Below are 27020 nucleotides of genomic sequence, written 5' to 3'. Positions count from 1 at the left end.
CTAAAGGAGGCGGGAAATAGCCAGTACTCTCACGGGTCAGAGAATCATCTTTCTAACCATTTTCCCCATAGACTCAAAGAGCACATGGTTGCCTTCCTAAGTATTGAGCTGACAATTTTACCAGATGTTATATGGCAGCATAGAAAGGGTCCCCAGCTTTCTGGCCTAAACCCCCGGTGCTCTTGTCTGCTGCCTGCCCGTTAAACCAATACCACATAATTTAGGTTAATGTTTTAGAGTCTACAGCAAAGCTACTAGAACTATTATGTTGTTTTAGCAACACTGCAGGATATAAGGTCTATATACCAAAAACCTGTTGTCCTTCTATATATTAGAGAAAAATATGGAAATTACAATTTCAATACCATTTATAATAGCATTAAAAAAATTAAATACTGAGGGATAAATTGACAACAGAGGTGTTAGGTCTGTACATCAAAAGCTGCTAACAGAAATCTTAAGAGATCTAAATAAATACAGAGATATACCACATTCATGGATCAGAAGATTCAGCATCTCAATATTGTTAAGATGCCATTTCTCATCAAATTGATGTACGGATTCAACAAACGCCCAGTGAAAGTTCCAGAAATTGGCAAGCTGATTCTAAAATTCAAGTGCAAATGCAAAAGATGTAGACTAGCCAATAATTGAGGAACCCTGCTCCAGGCCGAAGTCCTGCATGTCATCTTTCAGGCCGGACCATGGGTAATTACAAGGGACAGAGACCAAGACTGAAAGATGCCTCAGTGGGAGGCCACAAGACCAGGAGGACACATAAGCTCCCCCAGTACCCAGATGCCACCTTGAAAAGGAAAAAGGAGTAGGGAAAACCCAGGAGAGAATCCCAAAAGATGGAACAGCAACCCAAATAGGCTATTTAAAACTGAAAGCCACCAAAAAGCCACTTTTATTTGGCAGATCAAGTGTCTTCCTCTATCATTAGGAATGACGAGATCAAGAGGAGATCAGTTATACAAAATAGGGCAATTGGCAGTTGGAAGAGCCAAGCCCAGTCCACTGCTCTGTCCCCAAAGACAGTGGCTGCCATGTGCTGAGTAGCTTCAGACCCTGCTGGCCTTGGGGACTTGGTTCAGGGCGAAGCTTCAGAGGCCTTGCAGAAGTCTGGCAAAGGAATAGGCTAATAAAGATGACGGTGTTGCTGAGCAAAAAAAGAAGTAGGACAATTAACACTTTTTGTACATCTGAGTCATGCTAAATTTTGGCCACATTACTTGAGGTCTGTCAAAGCATGCAGGAGGGGTATGTACCCAGACTGAGTCAGGGTGCCACCTACTTCCTAGGATATCATATAATGAATGAAATTTGGTACCTATGACAAAATGCAAAATTAGGAAAAAGAGATAATGTAATAAGCTTTTCAAAATGCTAAATATATCCACTTTGCAGAGCTATCCTTTATTCCAAAATATGACTTTTCGGGTGTCAAAATGTCCTCATAGTATGCTGATAAGATAACAATTGTTCCTCTTTTACTTGGCAAAGTTGAAAATTGGCACCCTATGCTGGCTCCCAAAACATTTGGTCCAATTTACTCCCTGAAAATTCAGATAATACATGAAGACATTTCCATTTAGGAAATTGGGAAATCAGTTGTTATATAAGGTAGGGTATGACATAACTAAATTATTGAGAACACACCTGCTTCTCAGTTACAAATGTTAAGTGATTTTTTTGATTTGTTGCTTTAAATATGTTCTGTGTGTTGCCTGTACATGCAAATTCTGCTGAAACCCTCATTCGTTTCATAAATATTATTGAAGTCACGCCATATGCCAGGCACCAATCGGATGGCATGCTGCAAAAAGTAAGGCCGCTCCAGGATACCAAGGGTACAGTGTGGCAAGGAGATGTCCTCCACCCAGCCTCCACAGCAGCAAGCAAGGTAGACCAGTAGGTGCTCCAGACCATACATAGCCCCGGACAAAGGGGTGTAGAGGTTTCGAGCAGACAGTCCGAATCCACTTTCCCTGGGTTGCAGGTTGTAGATATGGAGGGCCATGAAGGGGGACTGAAAAAACAGAGCTATCACAGTGCAGAAGATGAACTCCAGGACAAATTGTGCAAAAGATGAGGCTTTGTCCCCTCCAAGATATATTTCATCAATATCTCTATTCTCTATTAAACCATGAATAAATAACTCCAGAGATGCCACGTCAGACATATAGAGATAAGGCTCTTTTGGCCTTTTCATAAAAATCCACTTAGTTAGGTGAAGACACACTTACAAATAAATGAATAGAAAGCATACTACGCTTCACATTTGCATACTTCAAGCCATGTGGCCTTATTTTTGGTCTGCCTGTAGAAGATAAAAATCTGTCTTAAGCATTCTAATTAATTGCATGGATTATTTTACTGAGTTTTATGAGGAAAATAGAAATAACAACAATAGTTCCTGATAGTTGAGCACCTGTTCGCAGAACCAAACAAATCCAGGTCTCCTTGCCTGATCTGAAGCAAAGCCGAACACTGCGTCAGGATGTAGTGAAAGAAGGAGGGCATTTATTGCAGGGCGCCAAGCGAGGAGAATGGGTAGCTAATGCTTAAGGTCCCAAACTCACCATTGGCTTACAAGCCAGAGTTCTTAAAGGCAAAATTACGGGGAAGAGTTGCAGGGTGTGATCAGCTGGTGCCCGTCCTTCACATTGATAGTGGTAAGGCGGCAGGGAACGTTCAAGGAGTCTTAGCTATCAGTCTTCTGGTTCTTCCCACTCTGGCTTCTACATGCTTGTCAGGAGGTGGCCCACCTGGTGGGGGTCTAAATGCCTGCAAAATATCTCAAGGGTATATGAGTCAAGAGTGTATCTGTAGCCTTGAGGAGGAACTAAGAGTCCTGTACCTGGTTTGCTTTTCCTTGGTTTGAAAACTTCCATTTTCTTTAATCCCTAATTATTCACTTTAGTGTCCACACTCTGGGTCAAAACTGAGGGACTTGGCTTCTGTTTGTTAATGAGGAGTCTAAGGGCCTTCATCAAAGGGGGGCCACCTGTGCAGTTACACCGCTGTCATCCTCCAATGACCATGTTAGGAGCTTCACATGCATCATTCTAACCTTCACTCTGATGTATTTTCAGTTTTATACATGGGTAAACCTAAGCAAATAGAGCTACTAAGAAAAACCTAGATTCAAGCCTGAGTTTTCCTAATGCCCAAGTGCAGTATCATTCCTTTACCAAAAAATGACTTGGCTGCATCTTACTTTGACAAATTCCTCTTCATCAATTTCTTAGGAGAGAAGTTTGGATCTAAATAGAAAACAGAATGGAATGATCTGGGCAAAAGGTAAAATTTTCCTTCAGGGTCCTTCCCAAAAGATGACCAGTCATCTCCCAATGTTTATTCTCCCTTCTGGGATCAGTAAGAGAAACTCCCCATCCACCCCAGGTTGAAATTGGTGCTGAGCTATCAGGTAAATATGCCTAGGTGTGACCATGTGACAAGGTGATGGTCAATGACTGGAGTAGAAGTCATATGTGCAATTCCTAAGTCCTGACCCTAGAAGAGGCATGCTTGCCTTCTTACCCTCTTTTCCTGTAGGCTGAAGCTCTGCTAAGAGTCAGACAGGAGTAACCCCTGCAGACACAAGATGGGAGCTGCAGTGTAAGTGTAGCACAGTGACCAGATAGAGTGACCCTAGGTCTCCAATGTCATGGAGCTGCCATTTCACCCCTAGACCACCTACTCCTAGATGAATACATTTGTTAGGAATGAACTTCTATTTTATTTAAGCTACTATGGTTTTGAGTAGATAAAGTGGTTCTCAAACTTCAGCATATATCAGAATCACCTAGAGGGCTTATTAAAATGCAGATTGCTGGGCCCCACCCCAGGGTATCAGATTTAGTAGTTTGGGAGAGACCTGAGACCTAGCATTTCTAACAGATTCCTAGGTGATGCTCATGTGGCTGGCCCCGGCACCAAACCTGGAGAACCGCTGTTCTGGCCAGGACCCACACCCACTCTCCCAGCCCTCCACAGACGTGCCTCTCGTGACTCCAGTTTCTAACGATATCCTGAACTGCCTTCCCATTTTAGGTCACACACTAAATCCAGAACTCAAACTTAGCTCAGTATTGTTTCGTCTGCAGTTCTCATCAGTGACTCTAAAGAGATTTGGAGCAAACCAGAAACCACACAGAGAGCTAGGAAATCCTATACCTCCAATAGCATCTGATAGAATCTGAGAGCCCTCGAAATCTGGATTCGAGAATCTAGATAATTCCAAACTTCTCTTTTTAATAGTCCCTCATGCTCAGGAATTACAAATGTGTTTTTCAAAAACAAATTTAAAAAATAAATCCACGTGTATTTTGGTGTATGTTAAATTAAGCTCTGATTTTCAGCAGCTTCCTAGAAGACACACACCTTGAATAGGATCACAGGCTGCAGAGAGGGAAAGCACATGCATGAAACAATAGCTGAGTGGAGGAAAATGGAAAATAAAAACTCCCATGGAGGAATCAAAATTCCAAGTGGCAGCAGCGCCCAGCAGATAACACGGGTGGCAACAAACTAAACGCTTGGAAACCAGAAAGCATCAAAGATGCTGCTATAGGGAAGCAGGGAAACCTTCAGGTGTGTGACTCACACTTCCCCAAGCCACGCTGGCCCTTGGAAGCTTCCAATAAGCTCTGAGCTTTTTTCCTGGCAGCGTCCCAGGTGACTCGTGAGCTTGCCTCAGCTGGCACTGGTGTTCCCCCACTGCCACCACAGATGCCACTCACCTGCTGCCACCATCGTGACATGTAACACTGCCAACCCCATGCTGCTGTCACTCCCTGGCGCCCAGGGGTCACCTCGTTGTAATTAGATGCCCCTGTGGGTAGCCTGATGCACTGCGTCTCTGAACCCCGGATCAGAGCCCTCAGGTGGGATCAGAGAACCATCAGGTCAGGAATAGGTTCAAGACTCCACAGACTCAGGCCTACAAGAAGCTGACGTGCTTAATAAATGGTCGTTTTCCACTCACTTGCCTACCACTCGTGGTTCACCACTGCCCCAAACCAACACCCTTTCAGAGCTTCCCCTACTGCTTGGTGAGCACCCTGCCCACCTCAGGAGATGGGGCAGCTTTTGCTGATCCTTCCTCAGTTCCCCTAAACCCTCCAAGCTAGGTTAGCTCCCTGGGGCAATCATCTCCTATCACCGTGAACCTTTCCTTCTTAGCACCTATCAGATATCATTGGGGATAATAATGGCAGCACCTGGCTCACAGGTTTTTCGGCTTTGTTTTGTCTTTTCTTGGAAATGATTAAATAAATTAATATAGGATAAGTGTCTGAAACCACATATGACATATAGGAAGCCCTCAACAAACATTAGCTATGATTATTATATACATTTATTTATGTGATCATTTGAAAAATCTGTCTTTTAAGGACTGTGTCCATTTTTGCTTTTTATTGTATCCCAAGTGCCCACTCGGTGGCAAGGTCACAGTAAGCACTCAGCCAACACTGGTTGAATGAATACATGAATCATATCTTGAGCCAACTGCCTGAGTCCCTCCTTATCACTGCTCCTGGATGTCTGATGGGTCCTGATGCAAATAGGACTTCTCTTATTCTATTGTCTAAGTGTTCTCCAGTTACTATATAAATTAAACTCCTTCGTACACCCACATGCACACACATGAGCACACTTTACAGTGGCCCCCAAAGGATGCAGATAGAAAGTTTTCGGTTTGTTTTTGTTTGTTTTAATGGCTTTACGAAGGAGTAATTGATATACAAAATGCTGCACATGTTTAATGGATATACTAGATGAGTTTGGACATGTGTAAACACCTATGAAACCAACACTACAGTCAGGGTGGTAGACATATCACCATCTCCAAAAATGTCTTGTGTCCCTTTGTTTTCGCTTTATCTTGTTTTATTTTGTTTGTGTGGTAAGAACGGCATGAGATCTACCTTTGTAATGAATTTTTTGGTGCACAGTGTTAACTACAGGCATTATGCTGTACAGCAGGTCTCTAGAACTTACCCGTCCCACATAACTGACACTTCACACCCATTGAGCAACTTCCCATGTCCCCTTCTCCCTGCTCCAGAATCCGCCATTCTGTTCTCTATGTCTGTAAGTTTGACCATATGAGATTCTTCATATAAGGGGAAGCATGCAGTATTTGTCCTTCTGTGACTGACTTATTTTACTTAATGTCACATAATGTCTCCAGGTTCATCCATGTTGCAGCAAATGAGAAGATCTCCCCCCTTTTCAAGGCTGTATAATATTCTATTGTATGTATATGGCTCATTTTCTTTACCCATTCATCACTAGTGAGCACGTAGGTATTTCTGTGTCCCAGCTATTGTGAATAGTGCTGCAGTGAACATGGCAATGCATAACATTGTTGTAAACCTAAAACTGTTCTAAAACATAAGGCCTTCAAAAAAATTCCAAAGAGATAATAAACCAGATAATCTAAGTGAAAATACTAAATATAGTGCCTAATGCCTAATAGCTGTTACTATTATTTTTGTCTTTATTATAAGACAAAATAAGCCCAGAGCTCTGGATTGCCATGGGAGAGACTTAATATACATTTAATGATTAAATGAATAAGTGCCAAAGTAAATGAGTCAAAAGAAGAGGGCTGGAATTTAAAACTAGTTTTGGATTAACTAGTCCTGTGACCTTTGACTAATTGTTTAATGTCTCAGTTTATGTAATCTGTGACAGGAGTTGGGGAGAGAAGCCTCGGCCTCCTTTATATTCATTGAGTCACCAGCTTTTTAAGCTGAGAGGGCATTTGGCAGGTCTCTCAGTGAGCAGTTCATTAAATTCACCCCGAGTCTAAAGGTGATATTGCCAAGTTGTCCAGTTTTGATAAACTAGACTGTCTGGTTCTTAGTTCAGAAACACCACCTTTGGACACACAGCAGAGTCTCAGTAAGTGTGAGCTGAATGAATGACACAGTGAATGATACAGTGCTGTCTACTTTGAAGCTGATCTACATGGGTTCCTCAAAGCTTAATTATCAGAGAACTTATTTGTTTGACTACTATTATCAACAGTAATTTAGTTAACTATGTATATATGAAAATAATTTAGTCAGGTAATCATATTTTTCTTGGGGACACTTTTACCCCCAGAATACCATACATCTGTTTGTCTTCCACATGTTATTTCAACAAAAGACAGTTATCTTAGAGTTTCATTATTTTTCAACATGTGTGTGTCTATGTATATGTGTGTGTGTGAAGGTAAGAGAGAGTACTTTTAAAAGCCTGGATGAATGTACACTAGGATATTAACAGTAATTATCTCTGGATGGCAAAAATACAGGCAATGTCCATTTTCTTTTATATTCCTTCTTTTACATGTAGTTTCTTATTGAGGTGAAATTGTTAGAGAATATTATGTTAGTTTCAGATGAACAACATAATCATTTGATTGTTTATACACTACAGAGTGATCACCCCCGTGAGTCTAGTTACCACCGGTCGCCATATTCCCTTCCCCCATTGTGCCCTCTCCCAGCCCCCTCCCCTCTGATAACCACCAATCTGTTCTCCTTACCTGTGAGTTTTGTTTGTTCATTTGTCTTGTCTTTTAAGTTCCACATGTAAGTGAAATCATGCAGTATTTTTCTTTTTCTGACTTATTTCACTTAGCATAATACCCTCTAGGTCTGTCCATGTTGTTGCAAATGGCACGATTTTCTTCTTTTTATGGCTCAGTAATATTCCATTTTATATATATGTATCTCACATCTTCTTTATCCATTCCTCCATTGATGGACACTTAAATTGTTTCCATATTTTGGCTATTGCAAGTAATGCTGCAGTGAACATCAGGGTGCATATATCTTTTCAAATTAGTGTTTTCTTCAGATAAATACTCAGAAGTGGAATCGCTAAATCACATGGTAGGTCTAGTCTTAATTTTTTGAGGAATCTCCATACTGGTTTCTACAGTGGCTGCATCAACTTACCTTCCCACCAGCAGTGCCCAAGGGTTCCTTTTTCTCCACATCTTCTCCACCACTGTTTCTTATCTTTTGGATACTGGCCATTCTAACAGGTGTGAATTAATATCTCATTGTGGTTTTGATTGGCATTTCCCTGTTGACCATCTGTATGTCTTCTTCAGAAAAATGTCTATTTAGATCCATTGCTCATGTTTTAACTGGATTAGTTTTGTTTTTGATTTTTGCTATTGACTTGCTTGGTAATTTTAGAGATTAGCCCCTTATCAGATATATCACTTGCAAATATTTTCTCCCGTTCAGTAGGCTGCCTTTTCTTTGTGCTGATGGTGTCCTTTGCTGTGCAGAAGCTTGTTATTTTGATGTAGTCCCACTTGTTTATTCTGGCTTCATTTACCTTTGCTTTTGGAGTCAGATCCATGAGTACAATGCCAAGACCTATGTCAATGAGCCTACCACCTATGTTGTCTTCTAAGAGTTTCACAGTTCCCGGTCTGACATTCAAGTCTGTAATCTTGGGTATTGTAGAGCCATGCTGAAGCAAGCTAAACTGTGTTCCCAGCTGCCCGTTTGTCCCAGAAGAGCTTATTCTTGCTTTCCTTGCCAAAACAGCGGGACCATTTGTCTCTCAAGTCTGCCTTGTGTCTCCATTCTCCCTCCCCCTGCTAAGAAAAGTACAAAGCAGATACACAAGGATGGAGTGTTAGCAGCATTTCCCCAGGGGAAAGTGCCAGTAGTCCCTTTGGCTTTGGAGGGAGGGGTAGTGGAGTTTTTTGCACGGGACAGACTGATGCATCTCCCTCCACCTCCGCCAGCCTTTTGCTTGGATGTCCTGGGAGGCCTAACCACTCTTTCCTATACTCTGGGTAAACAGGCAGACCCCAGCGGTTTGCAGATCTCTTTTCAACTCTGCCAGCAGTGTTTTTCTCTCTGTAATGTGACTGTGGGTCATTTTCATTTTTTCCTTCACACTCTCTATTTAACAACTTTCTAGAATGAACATGTACCACTTTCATAATCTGAAAGTAAGCAGTTTACTTAAGAAAAAAATCATTAGGGCAAAGCTGAGTGGTAGATTGGTAAAAAGAAAAAGTAAACTATCTTAACTAGTTCAACTTACATATTTTAATCTCAAATACTGGGTTAACTTGTTAAACTATATTTTTATCTCCTTTGGTTTCTATTCATAGCCTGAATAGAAAGATAAAAATGTCTGCTGTATCAAAGAAAGAAAACTTTCTCCACCTTCAGAAGAAACGAGTGCTTTTAAAAGTTAAATGTCCAATTTTAGGTTAGGTTTGAAAAGGGGCTATTTGTTTGGGTTTCTTTTATTCTCATTAGCAAATAAAGATTTTTGAACTTCTAACCAATAATTATAAGATGTGTTTTGCTCTCAGAAATCTCAGAAATCTGTGCTGAATTCCTTTATCCCTATTTCAACTTTGTTCAGAAGTTCAAAGATGGTCTGATATTGAATATTCCTAAAGGGCCTTATTAACATATATTTTTAAAAGAAGGCATTTAAAAATATTTTTTATTTAAATGTATATGAAATATATATTTAAAAGCAGGTATAGCAGATTGACATAATTTTTTAATTGTCTGGAAAGGTTAACAAAACTTACTATTTCAATATTAGTATCAATAGAAATTAGGATCTCAAATTCATGACTGTCTCTGAGCTCTGCTTCCCTCACAGTGTCTACCGCATAGCATATACTTGTCAGATAAATGAATGGAATTACACTTAAGCAGGCTGATACTTTACCATTTACATTACAAAATTGTAAACAAACCTGTGCTTATTCCAAAAACTTCACACAGTACAGAGCATGTAGAGTATAAAATAAATGAGCCACTTGAATGTATTCTACCAAAGGTTAACATCCTCTCAGACATATACATATGTGAGTGTGTGTTTCTTTTTACATTACCTCATTAAAATGTTTTAATCTAACCTGATGTCAACTCCGGTTTTCATATACAGATACCATATAGAATACATTTGAATTTATAACCATTTTAAGCATTTAGATTTTTGCTTTGTTTTATTTTGTCTTGAAATTATTCTGCCAGCAGACAATACGCAAACATTTTCTGGGTCACAATTATTTTTCCAGCAGCATTTCTCCTTGAAACAATTACCAGCACTAATGCACCCAAAGAGAAAAAGACATCCTTACTTCTAGTCTACTGTACATGTTTCCATGTGTTGTAAGCTACGCATAGTGAGGCATATGCTTCAGTAGCCCTCTCACAAGGCTTAATTGGGACTTAGGCACTCAATAAATATTTGTGGAATTGAAATGAGTTTCAGTAATTATTCTGTAATTCTTAAAGCATGTAGGTGCTGGAAAGATGATACGGCTTGGTGTGTTTCACTTTGAAGGCTGCAAAACCTCTGCAAACCCATCCCTGGAATCCGGTGATCCTGGTAAGTGGGGTCTTTGGAATTCACTGCAGTGGTTCTTTGGAATAGTTGGTTCTTTGGAATTCTCTGCAGAGACCCTTTTGATCTCCCTCCAGTCGTGCTTTTTTTTGGTCCCAGATTTCTCCGAAAATCTGGATTGGAAATAACTTCATTGCCTTAAGCCATCTGGTGGCTTTCCCTTGCAACTACAAGGCCAGTTCTGCGTGCCTCAACACAAGAACTGTCCCTTTCTTCCCACATCTCTTAAAATCTGTGTGACAATGACGTGCTACCTAAGTAATGCATAGATGTTAAAAATCCAAGAGAAATCTTCACGATTCTAACCTCAGGGCCACTTTAATATCAAGAGCAACATAGGAAAGGCTGTGAATAATAGAGTAAAACAAACCATATTATTTCATTTTAATTATATACTAAGATAAGCTTTACTGAGCAGCAACCATGTGCCAAGCAGTGTGCCTAGGCTAGAAAAGCCAATCCAAAAGGCCCATGTTCTCAGAGAATACAGGCCAAGTGATATGGGAACAAACTTACAGTAGGGTAAATATTATAACAAGGTGTTCAGGTGGGGATGGGGAAAACACTGGCTGGGGCTCCTCTATCCTGCACCAAACACCAGGGAATGGGTGCTATCCTCTCCCTAAGTATGCAAAATACAAGGAAACAAAGTAGTTTTGGAATCAGCCCAAAATAATGATTGACAAAATAAAGGAGTTGCATTGTGTAAGTTTGCACCCTACCTTCTGCAAAAGCCAAAAATGTTCATGACTTTGGGTAAGGCCTAACCCTCAAGGCCATGTTAGCCCAAGTGGGGTCATCATGGGGTACTCAGGGACCCTAGGGTCAGTAGGTCAGTCCCCGGTGCCCATCTGACTCAGCCAAACACCACCTCCACCTCCGCCTTCTGGAGGACGTAGCACAGCAAAGAGCAGCCAGCGCCTGCTCGCCAGGCTGCAAGAGTGGCCCCTCTAGCTCTAGCTCATGACCCCTGGACAGCAAAATGTCATTGGAGCACATTCTGCCTCGGAAGGTCAGAGAGGGGTCCTGAGAGACTGTGAAGTTTGAAGTGAATGTCAAAGAGGGGTTAGGAATTCACCAGATGATGCGGGGCAGGGCCATTCCATTTCACGGGGGCACATGCCAGAGTGCAAGTATGAAAAAGCAAGCAGACCTGCAGGCTATTTGCTATGACCAGAAAGGACACTGTGAGCAGAGAGTGCTGAGAACCGCAGCTAGGAAAGCAAGCAAATGCCCACACTGAGGGTGGTGTGGGGCCTGCTCAGGAGATGGGCCTTTGCCCGGCTGCAAATGGGGCCACTGGAGGACTCTAAATAGGGCAATGATGTAATCGTTCACATTTTGGGAAGACCATCCTAGAAGCATGATTGATGTTAGGCTGAAAGGATGCACAAGAAAACAAGGCCAGTTAGGTGATTGTTTATATATTCTAGGCAAGATATTCCAAGGGTTTCCAGATGAAGTTACTGGCAGTACAGGTGGAGAAGCAGGATGGATGTGAGAAATATTTAGCAGGTAGGATAAAGAGGACTTTGTGACTTGGATACAAGAGATTAGACACATAGAGGACTTCAGGACGATTCCCAGACTTCTGTCTTATAAACCGATGTTCCATAGGCATCTCAGGTCTGAAATACGATGAGATGTCAGGGCTGCAGATACAAATTCGAAACTGATCAGCGCCAGTGCTGTCGAAAGGGAGAAATTATTCCTGACCAAGATATTCAAATGCCCATGCTCAGAAGAGACTTGTTAAATAAATGTGGAATAAATCTGCATTCTTATATACACCTGAGCATATGCAGATAACCTGGCAGACTGAATGGCAAGAAGCCAGCTAGCATTTCCTGAAGACCAGTGCCTTGAAGAGGTCGGGGGCAGCCCAGAGCGAGGTGATGATCTAGTTTCACGAAGATGTCATGGATAGTTCTAAAAGTAAAGATCTCCACCAAGTGAGTGTCTAGCCGCACTAATACCCTGTACCAGAAGGCATAGCGCTAAGTAATTCTCATCCAGGGCAAGGAGTCACTCCTTCCTTATCTTCAGCCTTGACTGGAGCATTGAACCCTGGACCCATCCAGCCCTATGAGATGGAACCTGAGGAGGGATGAGAGAACCACCAGGATGCAGCTGGGAAAAATGCACCTCTGTCTTCCCGGCTATCTCAGACTGGGTGGAAATTCCAATCAAGGCCCCTCTGGGGAAATACCAACATTATTCATCTACTGGAACTTTATATTAAAAAGCTACTTAATTCTTTAAGGGAGGAATTGTTTGTCCTCCCATTAATAAGTCAATTTTTCCCCTTTCATCCTCCATCCCACTCTATTTTAAAAGCAATTCATTCCAGTTAATGTAAAAATGAGAAACCAGAAATTGTGAAGGATGCATATGGATGCCATTCTAGTGATTCATTGATACCTGTTAATCTAGGTATCAATAATACACTTATTTTTCTATCATTCAAATGCTCTCAATATGCATCTGCTCTTGGAACCAGTTGGAACATCTTAGCATTCTAAGGAACATGCTAATGGAATGGTACTGAGCCCCCTTATTAGTATTAAGAGCTCCGTGTCACTTTCAGCCAATGAGTAGGGACCATCCTAAGGGAGGCATGATGTCCGCACAACGATATGAATTTGACCTTGTAGGAAAAAAACCTCAGGCCAACCAGAACAATTTTCCCTCACTGAAATTTTCACAAGTAAAAATATATGTACTTATTTCACTTCATTCCTGCTCAACCATCTACAATTGTCTTTACCAAATCCTGCACGGCCAGATACACAAAAATGTTTTGACATCTAGTGAGGCAAGTATTTCTTGCTAGTAATCTTTCTCACAATTATTTTGGTTCTTCTTCCAATTCATTCTTGTTGATAGATTCTTTTTTACTGGAATATGGTTGATATTACAATATTGGTTGCAGATGTACAAAATAGATTCTGTAATTACTAAATGCTCACCACAGTAAGTGTAGCTGTCCCCTGATGCTACACTGAGATATTACAATATTATTGGCTATATTCTCTGTGCTTAACTTCCATTCTTATGACTAACTTGTTTTATAATTTGAAGTTTTTACCCATATCACCCAACTCCTCATCCCCCTTTCTTATGGTAACCAACAGTCTCTTATCAATATTTATTGATCTATTTCTTTTACTTGTTTGTTTTGTTTTTTAGATTCCACATTTAAGTAAAATCATATGGTATTTGTCTTTCTCTGACTTATTTCACTGAGCATAATACCCTCTGGGTCCATCCATGTTGTCACAAATGGCAAGGTTTCCTTTTTTATGGCTACAGTATTAATTTCCATTGTGTATATGTGCCAAATCTTCTTTATCCTATCATCTATCAATGAGTACTTGGATTGCTTCCGTATCTTGGCCATTAGGTGTACATATGCCTTTTCAAATTAGTGATGTTTTCTTTATGTAAATTGCAGAAAAGAAATGGAATTGCTGGGTCATATGGTGTTCCTATTTGTACTTTTTGAGAGACCTCCATTCTGCTTTCCACAGTGGCTGCACCAATTTACATTCTCACCAACAGCGTAGGAGGGCTCCCTTTCCCCACATCCTCCCCAACACTTGTTATTTTGTGTCTTTTGGATAGTGGCCATTCTCACTGGTATGAGGTGATATCTCATTGTGGTTTTGATTTGCATTTCCCTGATGCTTAGTGATGTGGAGCATCTTTTCATGTGCCTGTGGCCATCCATCTATAGGTTTATTTTGGAGAAATGTCTATTCAGGTCCTCTGCCCATTTTTGTTGTTGTTGCTGTTGATAGATTTTGAATGAGTTTGTCAGTTAGCCCTAAAAAGTCTCTAGAGTTTTGACTGGAATCTTTTTATACTTTTAACTGCAGAAAATAGGCATCCTACCCATGAAAGTGATAGGTCTCTCCATTTAGACTTTTTTTCCCTACTTCAGGGAATTTCAGCATTTACTTTATGTAGGTCTACCTATTTCTTCAGTTCATTCATTATTATTCTGAAGCAGCTTGCTGCACTTAAAATGTGCCCCAAAGTGCAAGGCAGAGTGTCATATTTACCAGGACACTTTCTGACTGGAAGATTTCTATTACAGTATTTTAAGAAATCACAGAAAATAGAGGAAGATGTAGTAGTTGTCTTTTGTCATGAATAAACAGCTCATCTTATAAATTATACTTTGTCTTCTTTATGAAAATACTTACAATCACAGTGTGATGACAGCAAATGTGGCGTTTTGAAGAAGACAACCTGTCAGATCAATCTAATTTCTTCTAGAGTGGGGAGGCTGACTTGAGATAAAGAATTACATGTGGAATGTCTGGATTTCAGGAAGTTCTTATTCTCCTGACTATGACTCTGTTCCGAAGAATGTAGTAGAGATAGTGTGGTGCTGGCTGCAATGCTGGAAGAGAAGTTGTACTTGAAAAGGGGCTCTCTTTTTAACTCTGTATTTATTTATTAAATTCAAAGACAACCAGCCTCATGGCAAACACATACTAGCCTTATAGAACAACTCAAATAGCTTTTTTCAGAGTTCCTTTCGGTCACAGATGAAAAGCAGTTTAATCCTCTAGGGCTGTTTTTCTGGAAAAGAGTCCTATGCCTAAATTCCCAATGTACAACTGTAGATATTAGATACCAGGACAATGTCAGCTGGAGGACAGAGAGAGGATCACAGGTGCCTGGCTTTATGATTTCATGAATTCAGTTTGCCTAACCTCTTGTGAACTCGTGGGAGCATAAGTCCAAGAGGGAGCTGGGGTGCTGGCGGGACGTTGTTCATGGATGAGCATTAAGACCCTCACGGCATACTGATCCCCCCTGTTACTGACCCTTGGGGAGAGCTATGGTGGAAAGCAACAGACACCAGACAAGATGCAGGGCACTGGGATGTTCACACACTGTATGTGGAGATGGAAAAATGACGAAGCTGCTCAAGACAGCAAAGTAGAACGTTAAACCAAGAGCAGAGCCCTTCGGAGTGCTGCTGTGCGTGCTGCACATCCTTGACGCCAGCTCTGGATTCACACGACAGAAATGAAAACAGAAGCCCGTACGAAGACTTGTACATGAGTGTATGTATCTATATCCACACTGTTCATAGTAGCCCCCAAACTGGAAGCAACCAAAATATCCATCAGCTGATGCACAGACTGTCAAATGGACTACGACTTAGCAATGAAAAAGGAACAAAATACTAAATCAGACAACACGGCTGAGGCTCAAAAACGAAATAACAGTTTCACAAGGCTCAACTACTAAATAAAATAAGACACAGAGACTAAATACTGTATGATCTTTATTATATGAATTTCTAGGAAAGGTAAATCATTGTTACAGAAAGCAGGTCATAGTTACCTTGGGCCAGATTTTGAAGAAGGGGATTGACCACAAAGGGGCAGGAGGAAACGTTTTTGGGTGATGAAAATGCTTTATATCTTGGGGGAATGTTATTGTACGTAAATTACACTTCAACAGACCTAGGGGGGAAAATTGAATAGCAACAAAAAGCTGAGTAGAGAGAAAATTTAGTATAAGTCACATTAATCTAAAACACTTAAAAATATATGTATCATCATGTTGTAGGGGCCTTTTGATATAATTGGAATGATACTAACATAAATGGTCTCAAACAGGATTATTTTTCTAGTCATCATGTATTTTGGTAATTGTCATCTCCTTACTTTATTGCACCTACAGTCAGCATCAATACTGAGGGTATTTTCTCATACAAGGTCCAGGATTCAGCTCTGACATGGAGGGGTCTCCCGGTTGCTCAGAACTGAGGTTCTTTCTGCCCCCTCAGCCCCCTCACCTGAGATGTCCACAGGCCACAGAGTCAGCTGCCTGTGGCAGGGGGTCTGGGACGGCAGAAACTTGGGGCCAAGAGGCTGTGTGGGTGGCCTCCCCGGAAATCGAGATCGCTCTTACCCAGCTTCAGTAGCAAGAGACGGAGAGGGCACTTCCAGAAAGGCTCTGTCTGAATTCCTGGAACCAGAGAACCTAGAAACAGCGAAAGGGACACGGCCTGACCCCAAGACCAGACAAGGAGCAGGGTCTTGGAAAGGGAGGCTTGAGAAGGGAAAGGAGGGGGCCGTCCAATCCCGACCAAGACGACGCGGGTCGTAGGTCCGCAACATTCGCTGGCCCTCCACCGGCGGCGTCTGGGCTCCTTATCACCGCAGGGGCAGCAGCACCCCCCCACCCCCCCGGCCCAGAGGTAAGGGGGTGGGTTGGGGCAGCCACTCACCCAGCTCCAGCCGGCCCAGTAGGCTTAAGTCAGGTGTTACCCCGGGTCTCTCTGATGACCAACAAGGTGTGATGTAGAAATAATGGCAAATCACCTTAATTAAAATAAAGGATGCTCCTGCCTGCTTGAGGATGCTTTAAATTCCTTTAAGAGGGTGCACAGAGTCTGAAGGTGTTACTTCCAAATGTCTAGAATAGGTGATATACTAACCTAAATTCCTTCCACCTAAAGGGTAATCACCAGTTGATGAACAATTCCACGTGGTTCTTCTTGGTTCCAACTGGAGGAGATCAGACAGGAAGGCAAGGAGGTGCCAGAAGGGGAGTGGGGCGGGGGGGTTAGAAGACAAACTTGGCAAAATCTAATTGTTTTTCAACCGATGGGCCCAGTGTTTCTCACTAGACAAAAAGACTGTGCAGCGCAGTGTTTCTGCTGTGTGCGGCGAGGCCCAGCTCGGTCGTGAGAACAGAGTTCACGCACTGTCTCAGTGCCTGAGAGGCAGGTAGCCCCGACCAGCTCGGGTCACTGATGAAAGACACAAACCCGAGAGGGAGGTGGCACAGTCCGAGAGGTGGGATCCCAGGCCGCTCTGTCGCTGCGTCCCGGCTCTCTGACGGCTCAGCATGCTGGATCCCACCAGCGCAGGCCTACGGAAACACCCCCTGCAGAAACAGAGGAAAATCCCTATGCCCAGCTCCCTATAGTGTCTCTTCTAGTTTCTCAGATTTGAACAAGAGACGTGCATTTGGAGAGGCCGATGGAAACAGTGTGGCTCTTGCAAATGCTAGGAGGTGGGGGTGTTGCATTAACCTCAAAGTACGCTGCTTCTCTTCTGAAAAGTTCTTCCTCCACCTACCAAACTACTCTCGTCTCTCCAGGCCCATCCAAACAGCCTTCCTTCTTTGAAAAGAAGGAGAAATGGAACTAACATTAGTTGAGCACCTACTGTATGCTTGCAAGGTCTTTCTGTGTGTTTTGTTTTGCTCATTCGCTGCTCATATGAGCCCCATAGTTCAGGCATGATTCACCCCATTACCAGCCAGGGCCCTGATTCTTTCTTTCATCCCCACATGCTCCTTCCCTCCCTCCCCTGAAGTGCCCCTGCACTTTGTCCAGCCTTGCTTAGTGTGGCCTTGTATTATGGTTGTTTGTGGTCCAGGGTTCAGCTCCCCAGAGGCAGAGTCCTAGATGCGGACTCAGGTTTGTTAAGAAAGGGAATAGGAGAAGGACGAGGGAAAAGGCAGCAGCCATACAAGGGGGGGTTTCAGGCCACGTCTGCCCCAGCCTCATCCCCAGGGAGCTTTGGAGTCTAAACTACACCTGAGCTTGTTCCCCTTGGGGCAAGGGACTGAGGGAGCTCTGGAGGAGCTCTGCAGGGAGTTCTGCAAAAGTAGGAGAGCACCTGAGGGTGCACAGAAGCTGAGCGGGGCACAGTGAGGGAAGACGGGGAGGGGAGGGAGGAGGCTGACATGACACCTTCTCTCCCTGTTATGGCTGAACGGGGTTCCCCAGAAAGGTATGTTGAGGTCCTAACCGCCCAGTACCACAGGATGTCACCTTCCTTGGAAAGAGGGTCATTGCAGATATAATTGGTTAAACTGAGGTCACAGTGCAGAAGGGCGGGCCCTTCATGCAAATGACTAGTGTCCTCACAGCAAGGTGCTGTGACAACACCGGGGGAGCAGCCACGTAAGGACTGAGGCAGACGAGTAAGGCGGCTGGGAGCCAGAGAGCGCCGTGGAGGGCTGCCGCCGCTGAAGCCGAAGGACAGGGTTTCTCTCGGAAGGAGTGTGGCCCTGCTGACACCTTGATTTGGGACTTACAGCAGAGGCAATACATTACCTCAAGTTACTTTAAGCGATCCAGCTTGTGGTGATTTGTGACCAGAGCCCTAAGACCCCAATCCACTCCGCCTGATGCAGGTTCTGCATGCAGGCCATGGCCCGCTCACCCCTCCCCTTCGGTGTCTGTCTCACCGCAGGTGCCAGGCCAGAGGAAGTGAAGCACTTACTCTGCCCAGATCCCCAGAGCTGTATCCCGGCCGCGTGGGGACTAAGCAACTCCCTTGACACACAAGTGGGAGGTGGGAAATGCCGCTCACCCCCAGGAGAAATTGGGAATCTTGCTCCCTGTCCTGTGTCTACCTTACGTTCTTGAAGCCCGCTTGGGACTTCCTTGGGGTTTGTGTCACTGTTGACAATGTCGCTATTTGTCAGCCCCTCTCTTCTGTGTGGGAACCAGCTAAACCTCTCCACTGGGCTCCCAGATGCCAACTTCTCTCCTGGCTCTGCCACAGACTAGTCAGGTGATCTGTGTGTGCTTCTGCTGACCCCCAAAACTGAGGACCCTGGCGTGGGTGGGGGGTCTTACTTCTTTCTGAGCCCCCAATACCCCCACAGAATAGGATTCCTGTGCAAGTGCCAAACTGAACTGACCTGCAGTCCTCAGGACTCCATTCCTCGGCCACAGCAACTCTATCTCAAAAATTCTGTGCATGCGTTTTATAGGCATACCACGCTCACAGAGAGACCAGAAAGCCAGCCCAACTCATTTCATCACAGTTTATTATGCGGAAAAACATAAGCCTTCTGTTTTCCTGGGCTGTTAACTTGGTACCTCATTTCGTATATAAAACTTGCATTAAAAGATCCTACCTCCATGAGTTAATCAGCCATAGAAAGATCAAAGCTATTTTATAGTACGAGGAACTCTCAGAGCTCACACACTATGAAGAATGACTTCACAGGCCACAGGAGAGAGACTGGGTGCCCGATCATTTATCCTCAGAACAACTTATGTTGGTATAAGACCCACTTCAAAGACAGTGAAATTGACTTGGAAAGATTGAGTGACAAACCCAAGATGACACAGCTGCTAAGGGACAGGCCCAACATTTCTGACTTGAACTTGTGGATTTTTAAAGAACTCCATTCAGACTCTCAAAGTGACAGACTTTTAAAGAAAACAACTAATTGTTTTTTTTTACACAAAGACTTGGAATTATTTGTTCAAATGGGTGATGTTCTTCACAGCCATCCCTTAGAAGGTTAAATGGCTATTCTGATGAATTCCTGTTTTCATTTTGGGGAAACTTCAGAAACCAAGGAATGTTTTTTAAGTATTTCCTCTGGTGGCAAATCTTCAACTTTGAAGTCTTTCTGAACAAAACATGGACAATAAAGCAGGTGATTAAACGGGGCGTGAATTTTTCAGCCAAAAACACAGATGGCTATACAGATATAGGATAGATTTTCAGTGTGGCTCTGGAGACAGTGTGGACAGGTTTCCACAATGTGTTTGGAGCCAGGCAGAAAGGGTCTGAAATCTGCTTTGCCATTTATTGGTTGACCTTGAGCGAGTGGCTTGACCCTCTCCAAGCCTGTCTCATAGGGTGGTTAAAATGAGACAATGCATTACAGCCTTCACCTAGACTCAGTGCTTACCAAATGATAGCCATTATTATTGATCAAAAAAGACTTAAAAAAAAAAGTTTGGAATAATAATAACATCACTGAACATGCAGCTTCAAGAATATTCTTCTAAACGATTAGGCCCTGGTACTTATTTCCTGTATCCAGGGGCCGGACAAGCAGTTCAGGTGAGTGCTTCCATGTCTTCAGTATTCCCAAGGGTCCGGGGCTTTCTCATGCTTTGCAGTGAGGTCCACCCTTGGAATCATTACCACGTTGAAATAATGCCACATTCAACATCTGTTCATTTTTACCTGTTTATTACTACTCCATAGCACAAGTTCCCAGAAGAAAAAAAAAAGAAGAAGAAGTGGGTTTATTTTTAAAATAAGAGAAATCTGTCTTTATGAAGGACTGGTAAGTAACTGAGCAAAGCCTCCTTCCCTGAGCGGAGCTGACTCTGCACCTGTAATGATTGGTTAAATATTATTGCGGAGTTTTACGCAGTCAGCTGGCTGACTGGGATTCATAGCCTAAGAGAGTTTTTTCATACAACATATACTTCTTTTTCATTACACTAGGAATATATGTTCCTTGTAGAAAAACTAGAAATTGCTGATGAACATAAATAACCCTTATATCACACATAATCCTGCCTCCCAGAGATAAATACTGCTAATATTTTGGTTGAACATTCATTCACTCAAGTGTCACTGTGTATCTATCTATTTTTTACACAATAAGATCACATTAGACATGCAATATTATGACATGGTTTATTAACGAAACATCTCTCCATGTCAATAAGTGTTCAGTGCAGCTTTTGTCAAATGGTGCCTAGTATTCCACTTAAAATAAAGCCCATACTTCCCCAGTCCTGTACTGTTGTATCCTTGAGTTCTTTCAACTCATATTTTTGCTAATAGATACGATACTATGATGAGGTCACTCTGGGAACAGTGTGTCTAGCGAGAAGAGGACAGGCAGGGACACAATGGCCCTGATGACAAGGATAGGTCCCTTGTGATGAAATGGAGCTCAAAAGACAAGAGTGAGCAACCAGAAAACAGAAAGGTGAGTTGTAGCTGCCAGGAACTGCGGGGAGGGGGAAATGGGGAATCGATGTTCAATGCGTATAGAGTTTCAATCATACCAGACAAGGAAGTTCTAAAGATGTGCCATGCCACATGGTTTTAAGAGGGTAAATCTCATGCTATGTGTTTGACCACAATAAAAAGCATATATATAATGAAAGAAAGACAGATGGAGAGGGAAGGAAGGCAAGGAGGGAGGGAGGGAGGGGGAGCAGGCAACCAGAGAAGTGGAGCTAACACCAGGAGGCAGGGGTGCCACCAGACATTGGTGGGGGACAATGTCGCAGAGGGAGGGGCTGCTCAGTACTGCAGTATTTGCCACCACATCAGTGATTGGTCATCCATGGAGTCAACTGAGCAATTGAATATTCTATAAAATTCATTAAAGCAACTTCACAAAAAGGCCCTAGAATATACCCCCCATGAAATGCAGCCATTACTAAGCCACTTCGCCATCCAATGAAGTTGGCATTTGAGAGGCTGACTCTATAGCCTGAGGATGCTTTGTGGTCCCTAAAGGTGGACCTGTATGCTGCCCACAGCCCACTACACAACTGCAGGGTCGCCTGCCCCCAAATTGACGAAAACCTTCACTGCTCCTGTGGCTGTGTCTTTACTGTTGGTGTATTTCCTTCTTTAGGGGATTTTTTATTTTCCCTTAACGTATTTAATATCACCCATTGAAAATTATTAATTGACTTGGTCACATCATATATAAACATTAGAAGATACAAACAAATAAAAATCCCTCCAAAATGCACATATGCACATAGACCTGATATTACACTGTGAACATAGGCCTCCTAAAATTAACCTACATTCTTGATGCTGTCGTCAATCCGTATTATAATTAATGAATTCATAAGAGAATCAGATCCTCTCCAATAAAGGCTGATGCTTTCTGGGTTTCCCAGTTAGTGCCCACCTTGGGACTGCAAGTGGTATTTGGTTAGAGTGACCAGACCATCCCTGGGCTTGCCCAGGAGTTTCCATGATTTTAGCACTAAAGTTCCAGTGTCCTGGGAAACTCCTCAGTGCTGGACAGACCAGGATGGTCGATCACGGTTCATGTGGCTCCGGTTGGCTCAGCCACCTCTCTACCAAACTTCTTCTGGAGGCCTTATTTTTGTCCTGGATTCCATAACCCATTGACTGCAGGTGAATTTCCTCAGAAGAAACTCCATGGAATTTATTAGTGATTAATACTGACAACAAATAATAAAAATATATAGAACAAATTTTAGAGAATGGTACAACTCTTTGGGGTTCTGGCATTAACTACCACACCCTCAGTGACTGATGTAGCCCTTAACCAGGAATGACTGGGGGAATATCCCTCCTCTCAGTCCAATCTAGGCCCTGTCCTTACATCACACAGGGTTAATGTTCTATCTGATCCCTCTTCATCCATCCATCAATATGCCCACTAAGTCCATGGCAATGTGCTGGACACTAGGAATACAACAGAAAACAATAGATGCATCCTGCCCTGCCTGGATTTACACAATGGTGGAGGACACTGAGAGTAATCAAATAATGTCACGAATATGTAACTGTTTAATAGCGATGAGTGCAATGACAGGGGAGAGCAGGAGAAGCAGATTACTCAGAGATAAATTCTCCAAGGAAGAAAATGTAAGCTAGCCATGAAGGGTAAATGAAAATGCAAATTAAAACTCCCGCCAGATTACATAATTTACAAGTCAGACTATACCAAGTGGTAGCCAAGACGTGGTGCAGAAGGAACGCTTGTTTACCTCTGCTGGAAGCGTGTATCTGGGCTACCTAACGCCCCTGAAAGCGTCATCCTCTTTCAATTCTCTGCTCCATTCGGCTGGGGTTTGGAGTCTGCAAAACGCCTTTCCCAGGCTGCCTTGCCTGCTGGCCTCCAGGAGGCTTTGCCAGTACAAGGCCCCGGTGGACATTAGAAGGCCGGGAGAGGGCGGAGGCTTTCGGCTTCTGGCCCTGACCCTTGGTGGCAGGTATCGATGAAACTATGGTGGCAATAGAGGGGAGGTGATCGGGATGCCAGCAGCCGGGGAACAGCCAGCACCTCTTTCAGCAAGTCCCGCCCTGCCGGAGGCAGTGCCTCTTCGGAGACCCAGAGCCAGCGACCGCAGCACGGCTGGCGGGCCGAGCTCCGGGGCAGCGGCACCTTCGGGTCTCTGCCCGTCACCGTCACTCCCTTCAGGCCCTCCGGCCCGGCGACTTCCTTCTGCCCTCCACCCCTCGCAGTGCTTTTACACCAGTTCCTTGGATTAAAGTCCCCCTTTTTGAAACCTAGAGTGGTTTCTGTTTTCTTAACTAGACCCTGTTTCTAGCATTTTTTTCTTTCCTTCTCACATGCACCAATATACTGCCACATTTGCTTCCCCCCCCACCCTACCTCCACCCTCCTCTCTCCCCCTTTCCATATATACACTATTTGGCTGAACCATTTGAAAAGGAACCGTAGCTGCTTGGCACTTCACTACTAAATACTCTTCAGAAAGAATAAGGAAATGACATTTTTGTACATAACTCCAATCCCATTCGCATTTTTAAAATTAACAGTGATTCCAGAGTATTCATTCCAATATTCATTCCAATATTCATGCCATATTCAAATTTCCCCAATTGACCAAATACGTCTTTTACATTTTTTTCCCCTAATTCAAGATTCATGCGTTGTGTCTGCTTTTACGTTGGCTCAGTCTCTTTCAAGAGCAGTTTGGCTTTACTTACAGGAATTCTTACACAAATGCACTAGGAAATACGTAAACGTAGTTCTGAAGAGAGAAAACCTGGCAACAATCCATTTAAGGGTTAGAGGAGGAAAAACTGAGGGACCCGGGGATGACTTCGGGCCCGGCTCGCGCAGCTGGGCGGGGAGAGGTGCCGGGCAGCTTGCTGTCCGTGCAGGGCCCTCAATAGCCCATTTGCTTTCTCGTTGCAAAGTGGTCCCAGTCGGTTTCTGCAAATGCCCAAAATTCACTCTACCTGCTTTGTGCCTCAGAAACATTAAGAGCATTTTTATTGCTCTAGTGATTTCTATCCCTGTTTGCCTTTCACAAAACCAAGGAAAGTAGGATAGGCTGCGGAGGTAATTCCCCTCCAACGCCGAAGGACTCTGTTACCAGCCCCTCGCTCTGCCCAGCCTCTGAACATCCTCAGACGGTGTAATGGCCTTTGATTCCAAGTGCAGAAAGACTCCCCCATCACCAGCAGCCATTTTTCCTGCGATTATGGCCTGTCTCCCACCCCAGGCCTGCCTGCTCTCCCTCCCACACCCTCCCTCCACTACAGCTAGAATTAAAAGCAGCCACCTGCTGCCCAACGGTTGGAATTCACATTGTTCATGCTCTATTTTAAACAGAAATAAGTTTCAGTGTGAAATTAGAAATCGATCTCAAACCTGAGTTAGCAAAACCAAAACAGGGAAAAGCTAACAAAATATTTGTATCCTTAAAACAATAACACAACATGAACCCTGACCTCCAATATGGTAATGCCTTTGGAGGCATCCTTAACAGTTCTCCCGATATCAATGCAAAATGAAAGAAATCACTATCTGAAATAATTGTCATGAAACAGAAATCAAAACTATTGGACAGCACAATTAATGTTTAGTGTGCTTTAAATTTTTCATTGGATAATGGTCACTTTTAAATATTAAGTAGTTGGGGTATTCATAGTTTTTAATTGTTATTTGGCCTCTATTTGGTGCTAAAGGTCCCTATCAAATGTTTATATCAAGTAAATGACATTTTTGCATGTTATTGAAATGTATCAGCTTCTCATAATGTATCAGTTAACATAAACCAGGCATTTATTAAATGGGGGTAGATTTCTCTGTATTGAAAACCTTTACATAACACTATTCACAGAAAAATGATTCCCTATTTATTATTATGGTCACTCATTCCTATTAAACACATAAAGTATTATAAAAATTACAGTATACACTATGACTTTGGCAATTCCTGGGGATTCCCAGAGGTTCCAATTTCTCACTCTTGAATTCTACTATAACATGTGTCATAAATTTGGAAATCCTATTTCTTGCCCATTTTTTAAATAAAAATTGTGCATATTTAGGGTATACAACAGGATGATTTGATACTCACATAGTGAAATGATTATTACAGTCAAGCTAATTTACATGTCCCCTCACAGTTGCCATTTTTTTTGTGCATGATGAGCGCATCTGAAGTCTATTCTGTAGCAAATTTCTAATATTCAATACAGTCATTAACTCTAGTCCCCATGCTGTGCTTTAGATCTCTAGATGTATTCACTCTCCGTAATAGCAGCTTTGTACCCGTTGACTAGCACATCCCCATTTCCTCCACTCTCTGCCCCTGGTAACCACCATTCCACTCTCTGCTTCTATCTATTTGACTTTCTGAGATTCCACACATAAGTGAGATGATGTTGTTTTTTTCTCTCTGTTTCTGGCTTATTTCACTTAGCAAATATCTTCCAGTTCATCCATTTTGTCATGTATGGCAGCATATCCTCTTTTTCAAGACTAAATACTATTGCATTGTATGTACGTACAGCATTTTCTTTATCAATGTATCCATCAGTGTACACTTGGGTTGTTTCCATAACTTGGCTGTTGCAAAATGCTGCAATAAACGTGGGAGCACAGCTATTTCTTCTTCAAGGGACTGGTTTCATTTCCTTTGGGCATATACCCAGAAAAGAGATTGCTGGATTGTATGGTAGTTCTATTTTTAATTTTTTGAGGAACCTCCGTATTGTTTTCCATCATGGCTGTGCTAATGGAATTTACAAGGGTTCTCTTTTCTCCACATCCTCATGTTGATAACAAGATAACACTTGTTATCTCTTGTCTTTCTGATATTAGCCATTCTGACAGGTGTGAGGTGGTATCTCATTGCGGTTTCCATTTACATTTCCCCGACGATTAGTGATATTGAGCATCTTTTCATGTACCTGTTGCTATTTATATGTCTTCCTTGGGAAAATATCTATTCATGTCTTTGACCATTTTTTTAATTGGTTGGTTGTGGGGTTTTTTGTTTTGTTTTATTTTGGGGTTTCTTTTTGCTATTGAGTCGAATGAGTTACTTATATATTTTGTATATTAACCTCTTTTCAGATATATGGCTTTTCCTTTATATTTATTAATGCCATTCAGTGTATCAGAAAGCTTGTACAAAGTCTAATTCATTCAGGTGAGTTCATTTGCATATGGATATAAGCAGATATATGTTAGTCTTACTACATACTGTATATCTGAGGAACTCACTGGAATTGAGAAATTACTTTCTGGGGACTAGAATTTGCAGGAAATTCTTCCAAGTGGTCAAATATCACTGCTCCTTAGTGACCAGGAGTGATTAACCAGACATTATATTTCAACATTTCAGATTCTGAAGAAGGTAAAATTTTCTGATGAGTTTTTTTAATAGCTCGAGAAGTTTTATTCATGGACTTCCTCCATTATGACATGGTCTCATGGATAACTACATGGAAGCTGCTGGAAGGAGAGGCACATTCTTCTTGCAGATGAAAGCATAGTTCAAGAAATAATCTTGTTCAACTTCTAAACACATCTGCTCATAAAAAAAAGTAAAATAAAAAATTATTTAGAAATGCAGTTGAATTCACTTGATGCATCTATGTAAATCTAGGGATGCTACTGAGTCAGTATTTGCTTATGTTCACAGCAATTTGTCATGAATTTATGCTGCACCCCCTTGCTAATAGAAACTAAAGAAAAGTGATATTAATGCTCTATAATAAATATTGAAGAACAATATTTCTCTATGTTCAGATTTATTGCTACCTCTCTTATTAGAGCACAAGTTCTATAATGGGTAAAATATTGTCTTAGCCCAGATT

General features: G+C 42.4%; 1 long non-coding RNA gene across 1 annotated transcript; it reads left to right on the top strand.

Moving 5' to 3' along the window:
* The first annotated feature begins 6885 nt into the window (after positions 1-6885).
* Positions 6886-26819, top strand: LOC118968461 (uncharacterized). Its single transcript, XR_005056115.1, has 3 exons — positions 6886-6918; positions 10299-10392; positions 26546-26819. It is a non-coding gene; the product is annotated as an uncharacterized lncRNA (long non-coding RNA).
* The last annotated feature ends 201 nt before the right edge of the window (positions 26820-27020 follow it).

Source organism: Manis javanica, chromosome 3, assembly GCF_040802235.1.
Source record: "Manis javanica isolate MJ-LG chromosome 3, MJ_LKY, whole genome shotgun sequence".
NCBI lineage: Eukaryota > Metazoa > Chordata > Mammalia > Pholidota > Manidae > Manis > Manis javanica.
This window is presented reverse-complemented; position numbering and strand designations above follow the sequence as displayed.